A 10,796-nucleotide genomic window follows, 5' to 3' on the forward strand; every position below is an offset into this window, starting at 1 on the left:
ACCTCCTAACCAGGGTTCAAACAAAATGACCTATAATCTTTCACCATAAAAAGTGACTTTAAAAGAAAAACTAGCTCTTGACGTAAAATTTAAAGTTGTTTGGAATGTCATAAGAAGTAACTTTTCTCTTGAAATCATTTTCATATGACAAAAATTGTAGGAGATAGGGTCTAGGGAACCCTGGTTTTTACCAATTGACTTTCTCTAGTCAACCTCTTTGAACCATCTTGCAAACTTGAAGTTCTCTTGATATATTGGACTCATGGAGGACTATATATGCATAATATGATGTAATATGAAGTATACCTTGAAATATTTGATCAATTATTGAAGAAACTTGCTGAGGAAGTCACACAAGATACCCAGATGAATTAGGGTTTCCAAGGTAAACAAGCTTCAGACTCTTGATGAATTCTTGATCAAAATGATAAATGAAGATCATGGGGATCCATATATGATGTCTATAACCAATGTGAACATTCTCTTGATTGATCTCCTTGCATTGATGGTCTCAAACCCTAGATATGAGCTTGATGAGGCATTGGTGGTTGCACACACTACCTACAAAAGAAACAAAGCTACACATAGATATATTTTTGGCATTTTGGTTAGTAAATAATGAAAAAAAAGTATGATACAATCAAATGTGCTTGGTGATCTCTCCCAATACAAACCCAATGAATGAGGGGTAAGGAGGATGCCAAGGTGTGATCCCAAAGTCAATTCAAATGATGAGATAGCATGAGAGATCTTAGGGTCAAATTTGGGATCTTACAGGAGCATGGAAACAACAAGCATAAAGGAAAGATCATAAGTAATTCTAATAATGGTAATAAAGCTTTGAAGAAGGAGGAGTTTTAAGGTAATCTTACTGATCAAAATCAGGTTTGCAGTAGTGTTGGCAACGACAACCATGAGGCGATGCAGTGGGGATTGAAGGAAACTAAAATCAAAATTTACATAGATGTGAATCTTTCTATAGATGGAGAATGGAATCTGGGAGCTGTGTTTCAAAATGAGCAAGGTTGGATGGAAGCAGAACATTCTTGGAATCAAAAAGGAAGCGATAATCCTTCTGATGTAGAAGCTACGACTATTCTTAAAGCTCTTATTTTTAGAAAACATATGGAGGATTTCAAGGTTGATGTCTACTCTGATTATAATGATGTTAACATAACTCATATTGAAACCCTAGCGTGCTTTGGCTTTGTTAGAATAACTCATATTGATAGAAATTGTAATAGGTTGGCCCACTATAGGGCTAAATAGGCCATAAAGGATAAAAGTAAGTTGTGGATGTAGCAATATAATTAGGCATGTTGGTCTTTTTGTTTCAAAAAAAAATTAATGAACTTTAATCTATTTCTAAGATAATCAGCAAACACACACACATACATACATATATATATATATATATAACATCAAAGCATGTGATAAAATATGTCACTAAAATCAAATCACACCACACAAAATATTACTTTTCATGAAACTTCACATTTCTAAACATAAAGAGTTTAGCTCACGGTGAGGAAAAGAAATTCAATAGAACAGGTTCTCAAGCTTAACATTTACAAACAACAAGGAAAAGAAAAGACAAACCTAAGGATGATAGTTCTACTACTCGCAGTCTTCAACCAACAATAGGGGAGTTGTGTCATGTCAAAAGGAGATGTATTTTTCAAGAATGGTGGGGCGAGAGCCACATCAAAATCTGGTTCAATCTTCCTTCTTTATGATAAAATATTTTCTTCTATGAGTATTTTCAACTTCTTAACCTTTTTTAGTTCCTAACACATGTCATTTCATTTCTCCTTCACAAGTAGGGTTGTCTTTAGACTTTGGATCTCAGGCCTTTTATAAAATATTTTCCCTTTTTAATCCTTTAGTAGATGTACTGAGAGTAGTACACAACACACACTGGAGATAACTCGCCTCAGAGCATACCTGCTACATAAGGTGGCTATTGCAGCGCTTTCAATTACCTTTTTCATACTTTTTCCTCTAGCACTCATCCTTATCTCTATAGATTTCTAGCTCAACCCTTATTTTCTTTCTCAAATCCCTGCTGCGTTTGCCTTATCATTTAGATTAAAAATTCCTACTAGCATCTTATGAATCAAGGCCTGTTGATGAATGTTCATGAATTCCTGACGTGACAAAACTTGTCACCCGATCTATTCCTGCACACACATAAAAACAACAAAATAGAGGACCTAGTATGCTCGATACTACTAAATCTAAAGTCAAACAATACATAATTAAATAACACTAATAAAGCTTAAATTCACCATATAATTAAAGTTTAAGAGGGTTAGATATCTAACAAATTATGAGCTATCAACAAGCTTGCATTGAAGAGAACAATCTTAGCAACTACAAGAGAAAAAACTACATTAAGGAACCAACCTTGAAACATTTTTTTACTCTTGAATTCATCCTTGATATTCGTGTTGTACTTCATGCAATTTCATTCATTATCAATATTTTTATTATGTTAAGTTTGCATTTTAACATTTTGCATCCAAGATGGATTATTATGGTATTCACCTTTTGGTTAGATAGTGGGGGTTTCACAGAGATCGCTGAAGTTTCATATGGATTGATGAGTTGGAAATATTTTGACAATTGTTAATTTATAAGTCAAGATCAATGATTCATTACTTAATTTTTTTCCATCAAATTAGATAAAAGTTTTCTCCTTGGTTTCCACCTCAACCGAGGGACTAGGAAATAAATAAATAAAATATGCTAAAATGAAGTTGTTGGGATTAGGGGGTGATCAAAAGTTTTCCCTCGGTTGAAACCGAGGAAATTGATCATAAACAAAAATTAAAAAAGTTTAAAGGTGCTAAAATAGAGTTTCTTGGATTCGAAGGTGTTTCCCATGAAGATTTTTACCCTCGATTTCTGGTTCAACCAAAGGAATAGGTAGTATTTTTTAGAAAATAAAATAGAACATGGTGCGCCTATGGTTTATACATCGGTTGGTTGTTAGCCGAGGTCAAATTGTGTTATAGAATCTATTATTTCTTGTAAATATATTATGAGTAGAGTTGAAGAAAAGAAAGATAAAGAAGTTCCACTGCATACAAATTTTTCTTATCCTTAGATAAACAAAAATAATACGAAAGAGGGATAATACAAAAAATCCTAGATATGCTTAATAGCTTACGAGTTGCCATCTCATTCACAACTATGTGATTTTAATATAATGGAGAAGAATTCAATGCAATAAATTGAAGAAAAAAAAGAGAAATAAACAAATTAGCAAATTCCATGTAGCTAAAGAATATTGGGCTTTTGAAGCCATCCATTTTATTAAACTTAATAATAGCACTAAGAAGGGCTACACGGGCATACACCTTTATATGCTAAGGCCTATGATAGGCTTCAGTGGGATTTTAGAGAGAATACTTTAACTGTTATGGGTTTCCCTACTAACCTTATCAATATTATTATGTAAAGTATTTCAACTATTTCTTTCTTTATCATGATTAATGAAAACTTTTCTAATTGCTTTAAACCTTCTGGGGGTATAAGATAAGGGGACCCTTTATCCTCTTATCTTTTTATACTCTGTACTGAGGTCTTTTTTGCTCAAATTTCTAAAAGCCAAAGCAGGGATTGTATTCATGGTCTTCTAATGGGAAAAAAGGCCCCATCTATATCCCACGTATTTTTTGTTGATGATAATATTATTTTCTGCAAGTACAATGAAAGTGAAGCTAAAGAGCTTAAGAGAGTCATGGATTTATATCAAGACTCTTCAGGAAAACTAATCAATATGGACAAATCTATCATTATTTTCAGCAAAAAAGTGAAGGAAGAGGACATAGATAGAATTAAAAAATGGTTTCCCTATAGAGTTAATGACATAATGGACAAGTATTTTGGCATACCCACTCAATTTGGTGGATCTAAAAGGATTGATTTCAACTATCTGGTGGATAGGCATAAGAAGAAGCTCAATGGTTGGAATGAAAAAACCTTATCTTATGTTGGTAAAATTGTTCTCGTAAAGGAAGTTTCTCAAGCCATGCCTATTTATTTTATGAGTGTTTTTAAATTTCCAAATAACTTGTGCCAGGGGATGGATAGGCTTATTAAGAAGTTCTGGTGGGGTGCTAAGGAAAATGATAGGAAAATATCATGGACTAAATGGGAAACTCTTTTCCATAGGAAGGATAGAAGTGAGTTAGGATTAAGATATATGAGCATTCTTAATGATGCTTTGTTGGCTAAGCAGGGATGGAGGATCATTACTAATAAGAAATCTATTATTCACAAATGCCTAAAATCTAAATATTTCCCTACCAGAAATTTTTGGAATGCCAAAGTAAGCCAGGGGACAGCTACCTCTGGAAAAGTATTAATATAGCCAAAGAGAAAATTCTCAAGGGCTTATGTTGGAGGATAGAAAATGGGGAAAAGGTGAGTGTGTGGGATGACCTTTGGATTCCTAATCAAGGCTGGTTTAAAGTCCTAACTTATAGTCCTTTGTATCCCAAAGTGCTTTGGATTAGGGACCTAATTTATAGAAGGAATTCAATCTGGGACCATTCTCTTCTAAAAGAGAACCTTTGTCCCTTTGATTTTGAAAGAATTTTGAAGACCCCTATTGGTAAACTAGATGAAAAAGACGCGTTGATGTGGATGGCTACTAAGAGTGGGAATTACACTGTCAAATAGGGTTACCATATGTTCCATGATTATAAGTTCATGAATTAGCCTGGGGAATCTGATTATAATTATATATAAAATGTTTGGAAATTTCTTTGGAATATCAGAATTCAACCGAAGATTAAAACTTTCATATGGCGCCTTTTACACAATGATATTCCTGCTAGAGGATATCTGCAAAAAAGAGGCACCCCTTTCCCTTTATTCTTCCCCACTTTCCTCATTAAAGAAGAATCTATCAACCACCTTTTCATTTAGTGTGAGAAGACCAAGAAAATTTGGTTTGGTTCTAAATTCACACTAAACTTCCAAAACAATAATGATTGGAATATTCAGGATCGGGTGTGGCAAACTATACTGGATAAAGACAACTCTACTATTCAAGAGGTGCTCGATATCTTATACAACATCTAATGGGCTAGGAATAGGTAGGGTTTTTAGGAGATTCATATACTTATTACTAGCATCTTAAATCATGCAGCTAACAACACCATAGATAATGCTTATCAACATGAGAACAAATCTAGTCATACTCCAAAGTCTATTTCTTATGTCAGAAATATGAATAACAACATTCATATCAGAGATCACAATAAATCTGAGAAGAGAAAGAGTAAAAGGAATGGTGAGCACCTAATTGAGTAAGAGAATGATGTTCAGGCCAACAGGAGGAAAATCCAGGTTCATCCTAATATTAGTAGAGAAGGAAATAAAGTTATAAACAGGGAGAATCAACTTCACATATCTAGAAGTGATACCAAGGCTATTCACTATAAGAGTAGGAATCAAGATTCTGGAAAAGGTAAGGGTACTTATTTGTCTTCCTCTATCGTTGAAGTTGACTATATATTGTAAAATATTTGCAAGTTATTGAGACTCTAGAACAAAGTGGGGCAACACAAAGGCATTAACTCCAGGAATTGGTACTTTGGTGAAATTTTTGGAAAAAAGCACAGTATTGAATCAGAGAAGATCAAAGTCAATCAAAATCTCACTAAATCTAGTGATAATATCAATAATTACCTATTTAGCTCCGAAAGCACACATTATCTGAAGCACCACAGTAGTCAAATATCACTGAAGCAAATCCATCACGATGAAGGGGAGCATGGAAACAACAAGCATAAAGGAAAGTTCAGAAGTAATGCTAATAATGGTAACAAAGCTTTGAAGGAGGAGGAGTTTCAAGGTAATCTTAATGATCAAAATCAGGTTTGCAGTAGTGTTGGCAACATCAACCATGAAGCAATGCAGTGCGGGTGTAAGGGAACTAAAATCAAAATTTACACGGATTTGAATCTTAATATAGATGGAGAATGGAATATGGAGATGTGTTTCAAAATAAGCAAGGTAGGATGGAAATCGAACATTCTTGGAATCATAAGGGAAGCGATAATCCTTCTAGAGCAGAAGCTACGACTATTCTTAAAGCTCTTATTTTTAGCAAACATATGGAGGCTTTCGCGGTTGATATTTACTCTGATTGTGAGGATGTTGTAGACAAAATCAAGTGGCGCATGAATGGAGAAGACAAGGGGGAAAGAAGCAATCTAAGTCGTATGGTCAACATCATTAGTGAAACCCTAGCGTGCTTTGGCTCCGCTAGCATAACTCATATTGATAGAAATTATACTAGGTTGGCCCTCAATAAGGCTAAAGAGGCCATAAAGGATAAAAATAAGGTGTGGATGTATCAATATAATTAGGCATATTGGTTTGTTTGTTTAAAATAAAATTAATGAACTTTTATCTATTTCTAAGATAATCAGCAAAACACGCACCGCACAAAATATTACTTTTCATGAAACTTCACATTTTTTTAACATAAAGAGTTTAGCTCATGGTGAGCAAAAGAAATTCAATAGAACAGGTTCTGAAGCTTAACATTTGTAAACAACAAGGAAAAGAAAAGACAAACCCAAGGATGACAGTTCTGCTACTTGCAGTCTTCAACCAACAAGAGGCGAGTTGTGTCATGTCAAATAGAGATGTATTCTTCAGGAATGGTGGGGCGAGAACCGCATCAAAATATAGTTCAAACTTTCTTCTTTATGATGAAATATTTTCTTCTATGAGTATTTTCAACTTCTTAACCTTTTTCAATTCCCAACACATGTCCTTTCATTGTCTCCTTCATAAGTAGGGTTGCCTTTAGACTTTGGATCCCAGGCCTTTTAAATATCCATCAATTTGACCCAATGAATAAAGCATATTACCTTTTTTATCCTTTAGTACATGTATTGAGAGTAGTACACAACACACGCTAGAGACACCTTGTCTCAAAGTAGACATGTTGCACAAGGTGGCTATTACAACACTTCCAATTGAAGGTGAGAAAAACAAGAAAGGGGGGTTTGAATTGTTTGGAAAATAAGCGCTTTTTCAAATAAAGACCACACAAGGAATTTATACTGGTTCGCTTATAACACAAAGCTACTCCAGTCCACCCGGCCAAGGTGATTTCGCCTTCAACAAGGACTTAATCCACTAATCTTGAAAGATTGTTTACAACCAACGTCTAAGAGAAAGATCTCTTAGTCCTCTCAAGTATACAGACTGCGCAGAGTCACTTGAGGAAATAAAACAATAGATAAAAGACTATGTAATCTAGAGTGCTTCTAAGATAAGCAAATATTACAACAGTAAGAACAAAAGAGTGTTTCACGTTCTAAGCAAAAGCTTTGTGAAAGATTGAGAGAGAGAGAGAGAGAGAGAGAGAGAGAGAGAGAGAATGTTTCAGTGTATGCTTGCGCGCCTCTCAATGTTAATTGTTGTCCTTTATATAGGAGTGAAAGGACCGTTGAAATTGACGGTAGATAATTTGTCTTGAATAGGAATTAATGCCATAACTTCTGTTGTTTCTTGCCAAAACAACTTTGTCTCCCCGAATAACTTCTTTCCAAATATAGTTCCTTTCCATTTGAATTTGAAGTTAACGTTACTCTTTCTGTATTAGGAAATCCATTATCGTGACTCTGGGAATCTTGGAATCTTGCTGTGTTGATTCGGAGCTTCTGATGTTTATCTTAAAGAGTTCTGATGGTGTCTTCAGATGACGCTGAGAGCTTCTGGAATGATATACCGTTGTTCAGAGTCAGAACTTCTAGAGTGCACTTCTTCTTCAGATGCTTCTGATATTCTGCTGTTTTGCTCAAAGTTAGAACTCTTTGAGCGTGTTTCTATTTCAGATGCTTCTGATCTTCTGATAATTTGTGTCTGATATGATTATGTATCTGATGACGTCATCAGATCTCTTCCTTCTTTCCTTAGAACCCTGCACACTTAGAAACATTTTGTTAGGGTGCCATTTTTGGTTTCATCCTTTGTTATCATCAAAATCATGGAATCTGTTGTAGAACAATTTTTGTTCTTACAATCTCCCCCTTTTTGATGATGACAAAACAAACTTAAATAGCAGATGAAACAAAGAAATATCAGATCAGGAGCTCCCCCTGAGATGAGCTAGGGAGTTCAGAAGTTCTTACCAGAGCTTCCAAGCAATGAAGTTTCGATACTTCCTGCGATTTCTTAAGTCCAATGTTAGATGAATTTATTTAAGAAATAGTATGTTACAGAGTGCTTAAGGTATTAGGCAATATTTCATCAGAGCTATATTTGATTTCTCCCCCTTTTTGTCAAAATCAAAAAGACTTAAACAAAATAATCAAAAAAGATATTATATTCAGATAGAAGAGCAACAAAGACAATGGCAAGAAAAACAAATAAACAAAAACACATGCAAAACGACACACAAAACAGCGTTAGCACAAAAACCAAGTTAGCACGCTTGGGGGAAAAATGATTATGGCTCATTAATGAATGTCTAATCCCAACAGTATGCACACTGCTCGAGGAGATCTCAAACGTCTAGCCTTTGAATTTCTTCTGGACAGCTGTCTAGAAGTTCCAAGGTTAGACGTTAAGTGCTCCACGTGGTTTGATGTATCTGATCTTCAGGAATACCAAAGGATTGGTTCCTGGAGATTTCTAACTCAGATATCTTCTTAACTTGGTAGAAGTATCAGAGTCAGACAGAAGCTCATTTGTTTATGTCAGAGTCTCATTTTACATCTTCAGAGGCACAATTTATTCAGGGCAATTTTGAATGTTCAGATTTTCTAAGATAAAAAGAAATCTATCTTCAGCTAAAGGCTTAGTAAATATATCTGCCCTTTGATGATCTGTATCAATGAACTTCAATGTTACTATCCCTTTCTGAACATAGTCTCTGATAAAATGATGTTTTATTTCAATGTGCTTAGCTCTGGAGTGTAGAATGGGATTCTTACTTAGACAAATGGCAGCAGTGTTATCACAGAAGATAGGAATGTTACTCTCGAAGATTTGCAGATCTTCTAACTGATTCTTCATCCAGAGCATCTGAGTTGTGCATAGTGATGCTGAGATGTATTCTGCTTCTGCAGTAGATAGAGCGATAGTTGACTGTCTCTTGCTGGCCCAGGATATCAGATTGTTTCCTAGGAGCTGGCAATTTCCAGATGTGCTTTTTCGTTCTAGTCTATCTCCTGCATAATCTGCATCACAGTAACCCGAAAGTCTATACTCTGATGTTTTCTCGTACATCAGGCCCAGGTTAGGAGTTCCTTTCAGATATTTGAGAATTCTCTTAACTGCTGTTAAGTGAGTTTCTCTAGGATCTGATTGGAATCTGGCACAGAGACAGACACTAAAGAGAATATCAGGTCGAGTAGCAGTTAGATAGAGAAGAGAGCCTATCAGACCTCGATAGAGCTTCTGACAAACCTTTTTGCTTACTTCTTCCTTTTCAAGAATGCATGTTGGATGCATGGGAGTTTTTGCAGAGTTGCAGTCAGCCATGTCAAATTTCTTCAGAACATCTTTAATGTATTTGCTTTGATGAACGTACGTGACTTCTGAAGTTTAATTAATTTGAATTCCCAGAAAGAACTTTAGTTCTTGCATTAGGCTCATTTCAAATTCTGCCTGCATTAACTCAGAGAATTCTTGGCACACAGAGGCGTTAGCTGAACCAAAAATAATATCATCAACGTATATCTGGCATATCATGAGATCATTGTTAAGGTTCTTACAGAAGAGTGTGGAGTCAACTTTTCCTCTGATAAAATTGTGTTCCAGAAGAAAATTGCTTAAACGTTCATACCAAGCTCTGGGAGCTTGTTTAAGTCCATATAAAGATTTTTTAAGTTTAAAGACATGTTCTGGAAATTTTGGATTTTCAAAACCTGGAGGTTGGTTGACATACACTTCTTCTGATATATAACCATTAAGGAATGCGCTCTTGACATCCATTTGATATAATTTGATAGAGTGGTTTATAGCAAAAGAGACAAGAAGACGAATAGATTCTAACCTTGCGACTGGAGAAAAGGTTTCATTGTAGTCAATACCTTCTTGTTGACTGTAACCTTGAGCTACCAGTCGAGCTTTGTTTCTGACGACTTCTCCTTTCTCATTCAGCTTGTTTCTGAATACCCATCTGGTTCCAATAACGTGAGTGCCTCTGGGCTTTGGAACAAGATCCCAGACATCATTCTTTGTGAATTGATCTAATTCTTCTTGCATGGATGAAACCCAGTCGTTATCTTGAAGTCCTTCATCACAGGACGTAGGCTCGATCAGAGACACTAGTCCCAGAGGAGTATCTTCAGAGGTCCTGAAGGTAGATCTGGTTCTGACAGCTTCGTCCTTGTTGCCCAGAATCAAATCTTCAGATACGTTGATACGACTTTTAACTTTCTTTGGGATTTCTGGGAATTTAATTTCCTCAGAGTTCTGAGTGACAGTTGCTTCTGGAGCTTTATCAGATCCTGCAAGAGTGATTTCTAAATCTGCAAAATTTTCAACTAGCTTTGACTTTTCAGGCTCAAGCTTATCATCAAATCTGACATGAATTGATTCTTCCACAATTTTGGTTTCTGTGTTGTATACTCTGTAGCCTTTAGAGCGTTCTGAGTATCCTAACATAATACCTTTCTGTGCTTTGGAATCAAACTTGTTCAGATGTTCGTTAGTGTTTAAAATAAAACAAGAACATCCAAATGGATGAAAATATGAAATGTTTGGTTTCCTTCCTTTACACAGTTCATAGGGAGTCTTATCCAGAATAGGTCTTA

The sequence above is a fragment of the Lathyrus oleraceus genome, chromosome 6, assembly GCF_024323335.1.
Source record: "Lathyrus oleraceus cultivar Zhongwan6 chromosome 6, CAAS_Psat_ZW6_1.0, whole genome shotgun sequence".
Taxonomy (NCBI): Eukaryota; Viridiplantae; Streptophyta; class Magnoliopsida; order Fabales; family Fabaceae; genus Lathyrus; species Lathyrus oleraceus.